This window comes from Sapajus apella, unplaced genomic scaffold (genome assembly GCF_009761245.1).
Source record: "Sapajus apella isolate SASKATOON/1434 unplaced genomic scaffold, GSC_monkey_1.0 scaffold62, whole genome shotgun sequence".
NCBI lineage: Eukaryota > Metazoa > Chordata > Mammalia > Primates > Cebidae > Sapajus > Sapajus apella.
Genome location: NW_022437002.1, coordinates 3,586,643 through 3,603,350, shown reverse-complemented (window position 1 = coordinate 3,603,350; position 16,708 = coordinate 3,586,643).

Sequence of the window (16,708 nt, the reverse complement as noted above, 5' to 3'; positions counted from 1 at the left end):
CTCAGCCAAGGAGGAAGGGGCAGGACCGGGGGTGCTGGACACCCCCACTTTCCTTTTCCATGACCCTTTGCCTCCTGGTGACTCATTCTGTGACTTATTCTTTTTTTTTTTTCCACACTCTCACCCGGGCTGGAGTGTAGTGGCGTGATCTTGGCTCACTTCAACCACTGCCTCCTGGGTTCAAGTGATTCTCCTGCCTCAGCCTCCCACGTAGCTGGGATTACAGGCACATGCCAACACACCCAGCTAATTTTTAGTATTTTTAGTAGAGATGGGGTTTCACCATGTTGGCCAGGCTGGTCACAAACTCCTGACTTCGTGATCCACCCACCTTGGCCTCCCAAAGTGCTGGGATTACAGATGTGAGCCACTGCACCCGGTTCTCTGAATTATCTTTGGCCAAAGCGGGGCCTTGTCCAAGGGCCTGGGACAGAGCAACAGGAGAGGAGACACCAGTGAGACCTTCTCCTCTGAGCCCTTCAGCCTTCCCAAAAGGCAGGTAGCCTGGGTCCCCGTGGTGTTTCTGTCCTCCCTTACTCTGGACCCCCGCAGCATGGCCTTTCTCTGGGCATTGGTACTAATCTGTATCCAGATGCTCCCTGGAGGCCTTCTTGTGCTTTCTTACTTCTACAGAGGAAGGCGAAGCCAGAAAGGGGCAGTGACATGCCTAAGGACACACAGCAGAGCAGAAGCCCAGGCCTCCTCTCTTTAGAGTTCCAGAGCTCCCTGCACCGCACAACCTTCACAGCTGCCCCAAGTGCTCAGAATCAGCCATTCTCCTCTGCGGGCTGAGCAGGGCCTTCTGGGAAGACAAAGACCTGTTGTCTGCTCAGCCCAGGTCCCTAGCTGGGGACCTGATACTTGAGGCCTAGGAGTTCAGATGCTTGGGGCCCAAATGGTACCCCAGCCAAGGCTTGGGGCTCTTTGTGACTCCCTGTGGTCAGTGGGACACGTCCAGAGCTCAGGGCAGTGCTCCCTGGGACTGAGTCTGAGATCTAGGCCAGGCCTAATAGTGTAGCATGTTGGGCCATGTTGTGATATGTTGGGGCTTCCCAGGGCTGATGGACCGTTTCGTAGGAAGACCCCACGGAGGGCTGCGTGACAGTCAGAGTGTGGTGCTGTCATAGACGCTGGAGCTTGCTGCACAGAAAGCTCCAGGCCATGTGGAAGCGTGCTGTGCCATGCAATGGCATGCTTTACTGTTTCATTTTCTCATTCATTCAACAAATATTTGTTGAGCATTTACAATATGCCAGGTTCTGTGCTAGGTGGTGAGTGTACACTGTTGAACCAAACAGCTGCAGTTCTGCTATTGTGGAGTTTGCAATCTAATGGGAAGAGAGGCCGGGCATGGGGGCTCACGCCTATAATCCCAGCAGTTTGGGAGGCCAAGGCAGGTGGATTGCTTCACTCAGGGGTTTGAGATCAGCCTGGGCAACATGGTGTAACCCTGTCTCTACCAAAAATTCAAAAATTAACTGGGCATGGTGGCACGCGTCTGTGGCCCCAGCTACTCAGGAGGCTGAGGTGGGAGGATCACTTGAGCCCAGGAGGCAGAGGTGGCAGTGTGAGCTGAGATGGTGCCACTGCACTCCAGCCTGGGTGACAAAGTGAGACCCCATCTCAAATAATTATGATGGGAAGATAGACAAATAAATAAGCAACATGCCCCCCCCAAAAAAGATCAAGAAGTCATTCCAAAATGTGGAGTGTTATGAAGACATGCACATAGCATCAGAACCTAGAGTAATGTGGCGGCCAAGGCGGTCTCTACATGATGTCTGAGCTGACAGCTGAGGGATGAGAAGAAGGCAGCCTCTCCCAGCGCCCAGCAGAAGCGTCCTAGGAACTGGATCAGCATGAGCAAAAGCTCTGAGGCCAGGCACAAGGGGTCCACTTGAGAAGTGAGCCCTGAGCAGCGGCGTGCAGCGAGCGAGGCACACAGGAGCAGGAAGGGGCTGGGAGGAGGCGGGGCCGGCTCAGCCAGGACAGGCTGTGGGAAGGGGCTTGAATTGCCTTCTGACCACTGAGGAGATGGAAGCAGGAGAGTAAAATCACCTGATTTGCATGTGCAAAAGCCCACTCTGGCTGCTCTATAGAGAACAGATGATTGCTGGGTAAAAGTAGATTTAGAGAGGTCAGATGGAGGCTAGGCACCTGCCCCGTATGGTAGACAGCATGCCGCCAGACTCACAAAAGCCCTATTATCTCCATTTCACAGACGCGCAAGTCAAGACGCAGAAAGACTCTCTGGCTTGCCCCAGGTCACACAGCTGTTAGGAACAGGGCGGTGCCCTGGTGCTCAAGCCCTGAGGCCCCAACACACTGCCTCTGCAGCGGCCACAGCTGTCCAAAAACTAAGTTGACTCTCACACTTGGTAGTGTGTGTGGTCATTCCCTGTGGATGGAAGTGGGGAAACGCCGAAGACAAAAGACAGCTTTCCCGTTTCTGTCATATTTCTGTATCCTGGGTGTTTGGAGCCAGTTGAGCTCAAAGGGCCCCTGAGTGCTGTTTCCTTGTGATATTTGGGGGTTAACAGCTTCCCCTCATCTCTTAATTATCTGCCCTCCTTCACTTCAGTTGCACATTCGTTAAAGAATGCTCTCCCAGGAAAACAGCTTGGTGTTACCACCCGCAAACATCTTAGAAAACGAACGCTCTCCTTGAGTGCCTGTTTACAGAAACACTTTTACATCTCACTTGACATTTCCGGCGAATCTGGATCCTTCCAGCCAGGAATATTAATATATAGGTCTTGAAAAGTGCAAGCGGCTCCTCCATGGCTGCAAGCACATTTCACCTCTTCCTTTTGGATCCCCAAGCAGACAGTGATAAGACTCCAATAGCTGAGCAAACACCGACCCAACAGGAAGAGTCACTTTGAAGAGCCTGGTTCTCGGGGTCAAATACTGTGGTGTGGCCTTTTGGTTGTAATGAGTTGAATGGAGGCCTCAAAAAGGATATGTCCATGTTCTAATCTCTGGAACCTGTGAATGTGACCTTATGTGGAACAAGAGTCCTGGCAGATGTGGTTAAGTGATGGATTTTGAGATAAGGAGATCGTTCTAGGCTATCTGGGTGGACCCTAAATCCGTTGACAGTATCCTTATGAGAGACCCCAGAGGCTAAAGACAGAAGAGGAAGAGGCAATGTGGCCCCAGAGGCCGAGATCAGAGCTCTGTGGCCACAATTCAGGGAACACCTGGAGCCACCAGAAGCTGAAGGAGGCAGGGGACAGATTCTCCCTGATCCTCTGCATATCCCAGAGGGAGGACTGCCTGGCCAGCACCTTGGTTTTGGACTTCTGACCGCCAGAACTGAGGAAACAAACTTCTGCTGTGTTAAGCAGCCAAGTCTGTGGCAGTTCATCATAGCAGCCCTGGGAGAGATATACAGTGGGCATCCAGCTGAAGGGGGATCCATGAGGCCTGAGCTCCACCTGCCGATGGGAATCGCCAAACCCAAGGCTGTGTGCAGGTGAAGCCAGCACAAGCAGCTCATGCTGGCAAAAGCAGACCAAACCAGCTCAGGCAATATCAAGTCATCTTCAAGTGGTTCACAGATTAGCTGGTATTGGGGTTAAGAGCCAGGTTTAAGGAGGTTTCTCACTCAGTAGCCAGGTAAAGCAGGTTCTAGCTCCGGCTCCACCGTTCAGCAACTGGGGAAACTGGGGTAAGCTTCTTACACGCTCCGTGCCTCAGTTTCTTCACGTGTAAAATGAGGACACTAATAACAGTCCTTTACCTGCAAGGCGGTTGTGAAGATGATATGAATTCATATACGTAGGGCACTTGAAACTGACAATACTGACATACCACGAGTACAAAATAAGTGTCTGCCATAATTAAGCTAACCCAAATTAAAACAGACACAGATGATTCGGAATAGTCAAGTAGACTCAGATCACCAGTTAAAACTAGCTGAGACCAGTGTGAACCAGCCCAATCCTTTTGGGCCAAGCTGTACTAAAACCAGATTAAATCAGTCAAAACAGGATTAGAATAGTCAGTCTGGAATCTCTACACGCACGCCTGCACATTTGAGGGGTCTCTCTCCACCCTCTCTGTACATCAGATTGAATAGTAACAAACAGCCCCAAATCTCCCAAGAACAAACAAAACAGACAGGCAGAGGGTCACTGATGTCCCCAACTAAGACACGCAGACATTTCCCTGTCGGAAACGTGCTCAAATTCTTTATGGCAGGTCAAGGCTCAAATATCAGAAACCAACTTCACACTAAATAAACAAGAGGCAGGATCTATGGTCCAGGATCCCGAGGCGCCCATGAAACCCATGGGTGGGAAGTGCAGCTGGAGCCTGTGAGTGTCTGGAAGGCTATCAGAGCTCAAGGGCAATCTCTCTGGCCCAGGAAGGGGAATTAACTCCCTCAAGGTCAGGAGCTCCATGAGCAGCAGGCTGGTAGGGAGGTGGGAACTGAAGGTGACAGGCTGGAAGTCAAGCTGTTGGGGGCAGCTTGCACCAGTGAACACAAGAGCCCCAACATGTGGGCACTTGGAAGTCCTAGCTGTTCCCTGGCTTTACCCTGACCCCTGGGGTGCCCGCTTCTGAGAACACCAGTAATGCATTTTCGTCACTCTATGCTTCCTGGCAGAAGCAGACCTGCAAAGGGGCCAGAAGACACCTGGCTGGGTGGGCAGCAGCCCCTCCATAGTAACATCAGAGCCTGGGAAGATAAGGAGAATCCCAGGGGAGGGACAGAGTTCCCCTGTGTCACCACATGGCTACTTGGACACGAATGGACGTGGGCAGAGAGAGGCATGCGGGTCAAGGGCCTGGCAGGGAGTCAGGAGCCCTCAGTGCCAGTCCTGGCTCTGCCGCTGACATGCCACGTGACCTTGAGCAAGTCGCCACCCCATCTGGGCTCTGCTAACTCATATCCAGGATGAGAAGGTATCCTCCATGGTCACTGGAGGTTTTAAGTCATGTAAGCGAGAGACAGCTCATTCAGCCCAACCCTCTGCAACTAAAGGAATGGAGACAGCGAGGGGAGGAATCGGGCCACAGTGGTGAGGGGGAGGCAAAGGGAACTATCCCCACCACTGATTAGCCAGCTACTTGGGCTTGATAAACTCCCTCTTGGTGGAATGGGCTTTCTCACATCCAGCAACACAAATGCTGTGAGCATCTGCTACAGGCTGGGCATCTTCTCTGGGCTGGGCACTTGACATGGGCTATCTCATTTACCCCTAACAACCCTACGAGGTATTATCCTCCCCACTTCACATGTGGGAAAACCAGACAGAAGACTTACTCACACACAGCTATCTGAACGCTTGTTTCCAGTTCCCCTGGGGCAGCAGGGAAAGCAAGGTGGGGGGAAGCCAGTGGTCGAGATGTCACGCGGAATGTTCCCCAGAATCAACCTGTGGGGGGAGAAGGCAAAGGAACCGGTTCAGGCCCGGGAGGAAGCGGGGAGGAGGACAGAGTCCTGTTGACTTCAAAAACATCCATTTTTATTTGATTTTTAATTCATTAGTCACCACTTTTTATTAGCATCTCATGTGTTCTTTCACAGTTTCTTTTCGCAAGTACAAAAATGATGATTTTTTTCTTTCTTTCTTTTTCTTCTTTGAGACAGGGTCTCACTCTGTCACCCAGGCTGTAGTGCAATGGTGCAATCTCGGCTCACTGCAACTTCCGCTTCCTGGGTTCAAGCGATTCTCTGCCTCCGCCTCCTGAGTAGCTGGAATTACAGGCATGCACTATGATGGCTAATTTTTGTATTTTTAATAGAGACAAGGTTTTGCTATGTTGGCCAGGCTGGTCTCGAACTCCTGGTCTCAAGTCATCCACCCGCTTCGGTCTCCCAGAGTGCTGTGCTTACAGGCGTGGGCCACCGCGCCCAGCCAAAAGTGATGACATATTCTTAATGCCCATTACAACAACATAAAAGGTAACAATCTGCCCACACCATGCTGTAACTTGTTTTTTCTTTTTTTTAAACTAATCACACATCTTAGAGATCTTTATCAGTAATTAGAGAGCAAGCTTCCTGGATCTTTTATGTCACTGCAAAATATTCTATTATTAGAGTAAAATAATTCAATTTACCAGTTCCCTATTGTAAACCTTTGTTTCTGTTTTTTTCCCTATTTTTTCTTATCACAAACAGTGCTGCAATAAGCAATTGTGCATATGCACTGTTTCATATGTGTGCAGGTGTACCTGAGGACAAATTCCAAGAAATGAATTGCTGGGTTGAGAGTATCTTGTTGAGGGTTTTTTTTTTTTTTTTGAGACAGGGTCTTGCTCTGTTGCCCAGGCTGGGGTTCAGTGGTATGATCATGATGCAATGCAGCCTTAACCTCCTAGGCGCAAGCAATCCTCCCACCTCAGCCTCCCAAGTAGCTGGGACTACAGGCATGTGCCACCACACCTGGTTAATATTTTCAACATAGCAGAGTTTCGTCATGTTGCCCAAGCTGGTCTTGACCTCCTGGGCTCAAGCAGTCCTCCAGCCTCAGCATCCCAAAGTACTGGGATCACAGGAAGGTGCCACCGTGCCTGGCAGGTTGAAAGTATTGTATGAGTTTTCTATTGCTGCGTACCAGATTATCACAAACACAGCAGTTTAAAACAACACCCATCGCTTACCTCACAGTCTCACCTGAACTGGGTGCTCAGTTCAGGGTGAAACCAAGGTGGCAGCCAGACTTGGTTCTCTTTTGGAAGCTCTGGGGGGAAAATCTGCTTCCAAGGTCACTCTTGTTGGCAGAATTTGGTTCCTTATGGTCGTAGAACTGAGTCTCTGGTTTCTTGCAGGCTTCCAGCAGGGGCCTCCCCGGGCTCCTGAAGGACACTCACAGTCCTTACCATGCCACTCCCTCCAACAGCAAGCCAAGAATGGCCCAACGGATCTTTCTCATGCTTCGAATCTCTGACGAATTTCTCTTGCCAGAGAAAGCTTGCTGCTTTCCAAGGGCTCACCCCATCAGATCAGTCCAAGGGCGATCTCCCTATCATTAAGTTAACTGACTTGGAACCTGAGTTAATCTGCAAAATCCCTTTTGCCATATAATGGAATACGATCATTTCATTCACATGCTCATCTTAGTCACAGGCCCCAAACACGTACAACGGCAGGGGACCACAGAAAAGCAAGGGCCAGTGAGGGTCACCTTAGAATTCTGCCTAAAACAGGTGTTTTGTTTTGTAATTTGGGTCAATGCTGCCAGGTTGCCCCTGGTTGGGATTGCGCAGAGGGAACGCTCCTCCTCCAGCGAAAGTACCCGTGCTGCTTTTCCATGGTGTTGCCTAGAGAATGTTATCAAATTGTTGGATTTCTGCCAATCTGATAGGTGAAAAATGGAATCTCAATTGTATTTTAAAATTGTGATATTGTCTTATGAATAAGGCTGAGCATTTCTTCAAAAGCAAAAGAGTCATTTATATATATATATTTTTTATGGCTTCTGGTTTTGAGACATAGAAAGGTCTTCCTAGATCTAAAGTTAATCAGAAACTCTCCTATGTTTTCTTTTTAAAATTTTACTTTAAGTCCTGGGATACATGTGCTGAACGTGCAGGTTTGTTACATAGGTATACATGTGCCATGGTAGTTTGCTGCACCCATCAACCCGTTATCTCCACATGCATTAGGTATTTGTCCTAATGCTTCCTCTTCCCGTTCCTCTGACAGACCCCGGTGTGTGATGTTCCCCTCCCTGTGTCCATGTGTTCTCATTGTTCAGCTCCCACTTATGAGAGAATACATGTGATGTTAGGTTTTCTAATCCTGTGTTAGTTTGCTGAGGATGATGGTTTTCAGCTTCATCCATGTCGTTGCAAAGGGCATGAACTCATCCTTTTTTATGGCTGCATAGTATTCCATGGTGTATATGTGCCACATTTTCTTTATTTAGTCTGTCATTGATGGGCCTTTGGGTTGGTTCCAAGTCTTTGATATTGTAAATAGGGCTGCAATAACCATACATGTGCATGTGTCTTTATAGTAGAAAGATTTATAATCCTTTGGGTATATACCCAGTAATGGGATTGCTGAGTCAAATGGTATTTCCAGTTCTATATCCTGCAGGAGTCATCGCACTGTCTTCCATAATGGTTGAGCTAATTTACATTCCCACCAACAGTGTAAAAGCGGTTCTATTTCTCCATATCCTTGCCAGCATCTGTTGTTTCTAGACTTTTTAATGATCGCCATTCTAACTGGCATGAAATGGTATCTCATTGTGGTTTTGATTTGCATTTCTCACCTTGCTGCAACCTCTGCATCCGGGGTTCAAGTGATTCTCCTGCCTCAGCTTCCAGAGTAGCTGGGATTATAGGTGCACGCCACCAAGCCAGGCTAATTTTGGTATTTTTAGTAGAAATGGAGTTTGACCATGTTGGCCAGGCTGGTCTCAAACTCCTGACCTCAAATGATCTGCCCATCTCAGCCTCCCAAAGTGTTGGGATTACAGGTGTGAGCCACCGCGCCTGGCCATTCTCCTGTGTTTTCTTCTGGGGCTTTTATACTTTCATTTTTTAAAAAATCCACAGTTTCATGGAGCTGGAGGCTTCCCTTGTCATTTTCTCATCAGTGAGTGCAAAGCTGGATCCCAAAAGGCTTGGAGTCCAGGGGAGAGAAATAAGCTGCTACGGTGGACTCTGTTCAGCGCCGGCTCTGACCTCCGTCAGCCCTGCCCGGAATCCCAGCCAGCAGATCTTCTTCCAGCTTCCTTTTCCCCAGCACTCCTTGTCTTCTGGGCTGGCACAGGGGTCCAGGGTTGATGGGGACCCTAGCTGCCTGCAGAGCTTCCAGTCTGGTGGGTGATACAAGCACATGGCCAGACCTGAATCCAAGCCATGAGAGAGATTCAGAGCCTGGGCTGGGAGCAGGAGAGGGAGAGGGGTGCTGATGGGGGTGGACAGGAGGCTCCAGGGAGGAGGTGGCATCTGAGCTGAGCCTTAAGAATGAGGGGAAATGGAATGGCAGTGATGAGAAAGGGGAGACACTTCAGTGTAGGGAACAGCAGGAGCAAAGCCAGGGAGGTGGGAAATCAGCCAGATCCTGGCCTGGAGAGGGTTTGGTGAACCGTGGGTCCTCAATGGCAGAGACACGACATGACTTACCTCTGCGCCCCATCCTCTGTGCCACAGACAGCATCTGCCAGAGTTGGACAAATGAAGCAGAAGGGACAGGGGCTTGGAATACTAGGCTGCATCATTTTCTCTTTACTCTGACTGTGAGAAGCAAAGACCTCCATGAAGAAAGAAGCCCTTGGCTGTGCCAGCATTTTACAATCTGGGCACTCTCTGCACACCACTGCCCCCTTATGGCTGATCTAGGAATTCTCTATGACTGACTCCCGGTGTCAGGTCTAAATCCCAGACTGAAGGTGAGGAGGCTGAGTGAGTCTTAGAGATTAGAAATGAAATCCTGGTCGGAGAACATCTGAGTCCAAAGGGCCCTCAGAGACCGTCTGACTTTTTCATTACATATGAAGAAATCAAGAGGGTACTGCCAGGGAGTGGGGAAGGGAACACTGAATTTGGTGTAAAATGGCTCTCATCTTGCAGCCTGGCTCTATTTCTTACTGGTTGTAAGGCCCTACCTAGGCAAGTGGCCTCACCTCTCTAAGCCACAGTTTCCATCTCTGTCAAATGAAGCCTGCCCTCTGGCTGACTTCTCTTTTCTGGAAATGCCAGGCCACGTTCCTCAGATCAATTCTATTGAAAACAACAAAGGCTGGGCGCGGTGGCTCACACCTGTGATCCCAGCACTTTGGGAGACGAAGGTGGGCAGATCACCTGAGGTCAAAAGTTCAGGAGTTTAAGACCAGCCTGTCCAACACGGGGAAACCCAGTCTCTATGAAAAATACAAAAATTAGCCGGGCGTGGTGGCACGTGCTTGTAATTCCAGCTACTCAGGAGGCCAAAGCACAAGAATCACTTGAACATGGGAGGCGGAAGTTGCAGTGAGCCGAGATCGCGCCACTGCACTCCAGCCTGGGTACCAGAGCAAGACACAGTCTCAAAAAAAAAAAAAAAAAGAAAGAAAGAAAGAAAAGAAAACTAAAAACACTGACATATTGGTATAACCATAGGGTAAGGTGTTACCAGAACAAAGCTAAAGGGAAAACAGAAACTTAGACAGATAAACCATGCGGGAAACTCACTTTTACTCTGAGGGCACTTCCGATCTGGGCCAGTTTGAACTGTTGTTTTGATAACTCCTCTGGGCAAGGGACACAAATAAAAGTCCAGAGCACATGGTGGAAGATCAAATAGAGGACCCTCCTCCAAATTAGTCGGGATCCCAAAGAGCCATACTCTCTGAAGTAAACCAGCCTCAGTATGGACTTGTCAGAGGCGTTTGAACCAGAGCAACTCCATCTTGAATAGGGGCTAGGTAAAATAAGGCTGAGACCTACTGGGCTGCATTCCCAGGAGGTTAGGCATTCTTCGCCACAGGGTGAGATAGGAGGTCAGCACGAGACACGGGTCATAAAGACCTTGCTGATAAAACAGGTTGCAGCAAAGAAGTTGGCCCAAATCCGCCAAAACCAACATGGCAATGAGAGTGCCCTCTGGTCATCCTCATTGCTCACTATATGATAATTATAATACATTAGCATGCTAAAAGACACTCCCACCAGCACCATGACAGCTTACAATGCCATGGCAACATCCGAAAGTCACCCTATAGGGTCTGAAAATGGGAGAAGCCTTCCCCTTTCCCTGGAAATTCATACATAATACCCCTTGTTTAGTGTATAATCAAGAAATAACCATAAAAATGGACAACCAGAGGTCCATGCTGCTGCTCTACCCAGCCATTCTTTCATTCCTTTACTCTCCTAATAAACTGATTTCACTTTGTGGACTCGCCCCGATTTCTTTCTTGCACCAGATCTAAAAACGCTCTCTTGGGATCTGGACTGGGACTCCTTCTGGGTAGCAGACTTGTAGCTCTGTCTCCTGGGTGGTCAGTAACCTCAAGCCTTGAACTTAGATTGAGGTGACTGCGACTATGTGTGCCAAAGGCTTCTGGAAGAAGCAAATTAAAATCTTCTCTGCAAGGAGGTCCTTCAGTCAAGCTCCAAATTAGTCACACAAAGAAATGTTGAAGTACCATGGCCAGCACACAGTAAAAGATAATTAGGGCTGGGCGAGGCGGCTCATACCTGTAATCCCAGCACTTTGGGAGGCTGAGGCGGGTGGATCATTTGAGGTCAGGAGTTCAAGACCAGCCTGGCCAACATGGTGAAACCCCATCTCTACTAAAAATACACAAAAAAATTAGCCAAGTGTGGTGGCGGTCACCTGTAGTCCCAGCTACTCAGGATGCTTAAGAATTAAGGTAAGAACAAAGACATTTTTATACAAAGAAAAGCCTGAGAAAGTGCGTTGCTAACGGACCTTAATATTGTTACAAGAAGTATTAAAGGAAATTCTTCTGGAACCTCCCCTCCTGGGTTCAAGCGATTCTCCTGCCTCAGCCTCCCAAGTAGCTGGAATTACCAGGCACGCGCTGCCACACCCAGCTAATTTTTGTGTTTTCTGTCTCTACTTACTCTACAGAGTAAGTGAAATGATTTCAGATAAAGCACAAACTTTACAAAGCCTGGCATGGTGGCACATGCCTGTGATCCCAGCTACTTCTAGGGCTGAGATGGGAGGATCACTTGAGGCCAGGAACTCAAGACCAGCCTAAGCAACATAGCAAGAGCCTCGTTGCTTAAAAAAAAAATTTTCAGAAGAGAGGGGAATAATTTTTTTTTTGAACACAAATATTCTGGAAGTAATAGAGGGCACCCAAAAGGACAAATATATGGATATAAAGGAAATAATAAACTAATAAAACAATAAGAATGTCTTATAGGGTTTATAACATGTATAGAAGTAAAATACACAATAGTAACACATAGGGTGGAAGGCAAGTAAATGGAGTTGAACCGTTGTAAAGTTCTTGCATTTTTTTTTTTTTTTTCAAGCAGAGTCTCACAGTCAGCCAGGCTGGAGTGCAGCGGCGCGAGCTCAGCTCACTGAAACTTCTTCCTCTTAGGTTCAAGCGAGGACGTCCAGCTAATTTTCATATTTTTAGTAGAAACAGGGTTTCACCATGTTGGCCAGGTTGGTCTTAAGCTCCTGACCTCAAGTGATATGCCCGCCTCAGACTCCCAAAATCCAAAGTGCTGGGATTATAGGTGTGAGCCACCATGCCCGGCCAGTTCTTGCATTGTTAAAACCGTGGGAAACATTAATTTAATATGACAATGTATCTATAATAGGTCAAAGATGCATATTTAAATATCTAGAGTTAAAAGTTTTCGTAAAAGTGTATGAATAGAACCTAATAGAGGAAAAACCGAAATAGTGAAAACAACTTGATTATCCAAAAGAAGAAAATAATGAAGGAGTAAATGAACAAAGAACAAGTGAGACAGAAAAACAAACAGCAAAATGGTAGCTCTAAATTCAACGATATCAGTAATTACATTAAATATACATGATTTAAACAAACTGAAAGATATTGTTAGAATGGATTTTTTTAAAAACCCCAGTTACATTTATTATTATTCCTGTCTTTTCTGACAATTACGTTTTATTTTTAAAAAACACAATTTTGCCTGGCGCGGTGGCTCACACCTGTAATCCCAGTACTTTGGGAGGCCAAGGCGGGTGGATCACCTGAGGTCAGGAGTTCAAGATCAGTCTGACCAATATGGTGAAACCCTGTCTCTTTTAAAAAACAAAACAAAACAAAAAACACAATTTTAGCCGGTTGCGGTGGCTCACGCCTGTAATCCCAACACCTTGGGAGGTCAAGACTGGTGGATCACCTGAGGTCAGGAGTTCAAGACCAGCCTGGCCAACACGGCGAAACCCTGTCTCTAAAAAAATAAAAATAAGCAACCCCCACCCCACAATTTTAATGTAGAAACACAGAAAGGTAAAACAAAAAGATTTTTAAAAAACCCACTCAAATATTGATTTTTTAATAACTTGATATTACTATATTAATATCAAAATAGGCTTAAGATGAACAGTATTGCTAGAGGTAAGATGGACATTAAATAATGATAACAGATCTTTCCAACAGGAATATATAACAATTCTAAACTTATGTGCACCAAATAACACAGCTTAAAAAGACACAAAGTAAAAATTATTGAGACTGAAAGGGAAAATAGACAAATGTGCAGCCACTGCTGAAGATTTTAACACACTTCTTTAAGAAACTCAATCAAACAAAAAATCAGTAAGGAAATGGATGATTTGAATAAAGTGGTTAGCCAACTTAATTGACACAATATGGAATATATGTGGAAAATACACATAATTTTCAAGTTCATATGAATGATTTACAAAAATTGACTCTATGCTGGGCCATAAAGCAAGTTCCAACAAATTCCAAAGGATTGAAATTATACAGACTATGTTACTAATCACAATTAAACCAGAAAACAATAAAAGAGAGATACTAAAAAATCACTAAATGCTTAGAAATCAAGGAACATACTGCTAACTAATCCACAAGTCAATGAAATTAGAGAAATTTCATCCATTAGTCAAAGAGAATTAGACAAATTAGAAAATGTATTGAATTGAATAAGACAAAATGTATTAAAATGTATGAATACAGCTAAAACAGAGTTTGTAGGGAATTGTTTAGGTTTATATTAGGAAAGAAGAAATACTTAAAAACTTAATGAAAAGGCTAAAACAAAGAATGCATTAAGCCCAAAAAACACAGACCAATTAACATAGTCACAGAAATTCTTAACAAAATATTAGCAAGTTGCTTTGGCAACATATAAGAAGGATAAAACATAATGACCAAACAAGGTTTATCCCCCAAAATATAAGATTGATTTAACATTCAAAAATCAATTATTGTAATTCACTATGTTAACAAAGTATAAAAATCAAGAATAACCTCAAGCAAATCCAGAAAAACATTTTTACAAAAATTAACACCCATTCTTTATTTCAAAACAAAAACCAAACAGCACACACACACACACACACACACACACAAGATATAGAAGATAACTTCTTGATAAAAGACATTTATAAAACACCTACAGCTCACATCATACTTAATGAAGAAATACTGAATAGGTTTTTGTTAAGATTCCCTACAACAAATATTTTGCTCTTACCACTTCTTTTCAACACTGTACCAGAAAGTTCCAGCCAGTTCCATTAAAGCAAGAAAAAGCAAGAAAAGACATAAAGACTGGGTTGGGGGTGGAGGTAGTAAAATTGTTATTGTTCCATACCACGTGATTGTGTACATGGTGAACCCTATGGGATCTACGCTCTCCACCTCACCACCACTCCCCAAAATCCTACAAAAATTAAAAATTATCAAGGAGGTCACAGGCCATAAAATTAATATGTGAAAAGCCATTTTTATGGCATGTTAGTTAAAATCGATTGGAAAATGAAACAAAAATACTACCTACAATAGTAAATACAGAGTTAATGTTTTGGTTTTTCTTTTCCCCAGGATCCGGAGTTTGTCTCTCAAGAGACAAGTTTGAAAAAACAAATAGGCAAGACATGGATTTGAAAAAAATATTTTCACAATACTTGTGTCTAATAAAGGACTTATATTCAGAGCATAAAGAGCTAAAGTGATTTGGAAAAGACAATGCAATGGGAAATGGACAAAAGATTGTGGTAGGATTACACAGGTGGTGTGCAATGAGCTGTGCCTCCCAGCATTCATCCCATGGATGGCCCCTTCCCACCTTGCCTTTAGGCTCAGACATGTGATTTCTCTTGGCCTGTGGAGCATTAGCTGGCATGATGCAAGAAGATAAACTATCGCACATTAGGTATCGTCCTCTTTGAATGCTCCCTTTTGGAACTCTGCACCACTGTGCAAAGTGACCAGGCTACCTTAATGGGCAACCATGAGGAGAGAGATATACCTGGCCAGCCTCCAGCTGCTTCAGCCATCCCAGCAAAGCCACCAGATGTGTGTGTTAGGCCATCTTTGATGCTAAGCCACTGGAGCCACTAAGCCTGCAGATGAATACCATGTGGAGCAAAAGACCTGTCCAGATATGGCCAAGTCAGGTTGTAGAAGAATGAGCAAATAAATGGTTTTGTCTTATGTCACTAATTTTGGTGGTGGTGTGTTACACAGTAATAGATAATTTAAATAAGATATGGAAAACATTTCACAAAAGAAGATATGCAAATGGCCAGTAAGCACATGAAAAGGTGTCCAACATCATTAGTTACTAGGAAACTTCAAATTAAAGAAATAGCATTTCATGCCACTAGAATGGCTAAAATGTTTTCTCAAAAAAGATGCACAGTACTAAATATTGGTGAAGACTTGGAGCAATCGGAACTTTTCTGCATTGTTGGTGGGTGTGTAAATAAGTATACCACTCAGAAAACTGTTTAACAGATTCTTAGTAAGTTTAACATTTATCTGCCTTAGAAACTAGCAATTCTACTCTTAGGTATTTCCCCAAGGTATCTGGGTTAATTTTTGATCTGGTTTCAGTAACAAATGAATTATAAGAATAAAAAAGATGGAAAGGAAACTAAAGGTAAAACAACATTTAAAGACACATCAAAACAAAAAACAAAGCAAACAACAAACAAACAGAAAACAGGCAAAGCAAAGCCATAAGTAAACAAAACCATTACCCACCCCCCCGCAAAAAAAAAAATGCAGCAGGCACGATGGTTCATGCCTGTAATCCTAGCACTTTGGGAGGCTAAGGTGGATGGATTGCTTGAGCCCAGGGGTTTTAGACCAGCCTGGTGAAACCTCGTCTCTACACAAACCACAAAAATTAGCCAGGCGGGGTGGCATGCACCTGTAGTCCCGGATACTTGGGAGGCTGAGGTGGGAGGATCACCTGAGCCGCAGAAGGTCGAGGCTGCAGTGATCTGTGATTGCGCCACTGTACTCCAGCCTGGACAACAGAGTGAAAGAAAGAAAAAAACCCGTCAAAAAAAAAAAAAAAAAAAAAAGAAAAGAAAAAAGCCAAAAAGACACTAATCTTTGGGATTTGAGTGTGAGAAATCAGAATTCTGGGAAATGCCAAGAATTCCTAAAAATTACACATTATTCTGTATTTTTCCTAGCAGCTTATGTGTTTTGAAAAGATAATCACTGACTATAATAAGAAATAGTGAACATTTTTCTGTGACACGGATATACTAAAAATGTCAGAGGTTTTCTGTTTAGTGCCTGGTTTTTATTATTCACTAAAAGTGCATGGTTTTTATTTATTATTTTATTTTAATATACTATGATTCAATGATATATTTCAAGAACATGTAAAAATGATCCCTACCTTATGCCGGCAGCTGATAATAGAAAACATTACAAGAAGGAAACATTAACTCAAAGTAAATGCCAAATAAAAGTCATTTCAAAAATGAAACAATAGTATTGCAAATGTTTACTATTTAAAAGTTACTCCTTTTTTTGAACATCTATCAGAAAAAAAGTTATTCTTACAATGAAAATTTGAAACACTCAGAGTGTTAACTGCCCCATCCAATAGCCTTGATGTTTGTTTTTATGACAAGTAATTCTAACATAGGAAATTTTATTTCATTTTGCATTGATGTTGAATTTGTAAGATTGTGTCTAATCACACATTCAGGTTGGGTATGAGGGTACACGTTGCTTCATATAACTTTCTCTCTCTCTCTCTCTCTCTTTTTTTTTTTTTTTTTTTTTTTTTTTTTTTTTTTTTT